This window comes from Belonocnema kinseyi, chromosome 3 (genome assembly GCF_010883055.1).
Source record: "Belonocnema kinseyi isolate 2016_QV_RU_SX_M_011 chromosome 3, B_treatae_v1, whole genome shotgun sequence".
Lineage (NCBI taxonomy): Eukaryota > Metazoa > Arthropoda > Insecta > Hymenoptera > Cynipidae > Belonocnema > Belonocnema kinseyi.
In genome coordinates, this window is record NC_046659.1 from 68,037,371 (window position 1) to 68,038,816 (window position 1,446).

The 1,446-nt window shown below is 24.6% G+C and overlaps 1 protein-coding gene across 7 annotated transcripts in view; it reads right to left on the reverse strand.

Annotated features, from left to right (window-relative positions):
* Positions 1-1,446, reverse strand: part of LOC117169587 (protein phosphatase 1 regulatory subunit 12A) — a 70,027-nt gene that overhangs the window by 45,572 nt on the left and 23,009 nt on the right. The gene's annotated exons all lie outside the window — the stretch shown is intronic.

Genomic DNA, 1,446 nt, shown 5'->3' on the forward strand with positions numbered 1-1,446 from the left:
ATTGCAAACAGTACGACATTTGATATTTATTTGAGTATCAGTAGAATGTTTTAAAATGTTGTCCTGGGAATTTTTCAAACGTTGACCTGGAAATGCCCTGGAATTTTGAAATCCGAATTTTGTTACAGCTCTGTCATTCCAACAGTATTCTTAAATTCCTTTTTTTATTATAAATTAAATTCTTGAAACTCAAAAGTACAGATTGCTATTATTTGCCAATTACTAGTGTATATAATCAAACTTGACAATATTGGGCCTTACGATTCATATCTTTTTTATAGGTTTGTAATTAAATAGAATAAATTTCTGATATTAAGTAGAAACTGATAAATTTAATAGTATATATTTAATATTAAATAATCAATTTATTAATCGATAGTTGATAGTTGTAGGTATTGTTAGGCTTAATTTTGACAAGTTTCGCGTTATAAGAAAATAATATCAATTTAAACTTTCAAGTTTAAAAAATGTAAATTATACAAATAAAATAATTGAAAAATATGATTATAATTATATTATCGACAAATTTTTTTATTAAAAATTAATTATGAATATAAAAATCGAATTTTTTCAAATAGGACCCATTTGTTTTGTTTTTTAAATTTGATCTTCAATTCAAAGAAGAAACAAAATTTTTTATTTTCATCATGGTGTTCACTAGGAAAGTTGTCTTTCCAAATTGAAATCATGTGCGAGAAACCTTTGAAAAACAATTAGTTTTTAGACCCGCCCATTCTTATATTAGTCAAAAAAGACCATTTTTACTTACCAATATACATTGACCGTATCTAAATATTTCAGCCGATTCGGTCAGTAGGATTTAATTTATTAATGTACTTTTCATGAAATATTTAAAAGCAATAGTCTTGGATGAAATTGAGAAAAACTGATTAATAATTTTTTTTATTTATAATGGAAAGTATTCAAAATGATATAATGTGAACACCTGATGTTACAGCTGGATTCGATAATTTAAGTAATGTAAAAGAATCCAATGAATTTGAACAATTAAAAATATTTTAAAGAATTTATAAGAATTCTACGCGTGTAAAAGAGTTCAAAAGACTTTCATTAAAATTGAAATGAATTCAGCTGAATTTAGAAGGTTTCTAATGAAATGTAAAAAGTTGATAATTGTTCAATGTTACAGTTCAATACAACTAATAATATTAGTAAAAATTTTCAATAAAATAAAATAGTGTTTGACTTTTGAGTAATTTAGGATTAAAGAGTAGACCTGAGGATTGAAGAATTCACTTGATTACAACTGAAATTATTCAGTGTATTTAAAAAGAAAAGGAATAAAATTCCAGGGAATTCGAAATAATACAAAGAATCAAACGACCGATGTACGAGGGTAGTTCAATAAGTCCTTAGAATGAAGTATAAAAACAATTTTTTTTGGGTAAATTTTTTTTTATTTTTCAACATAATCTCCTTGGAGCT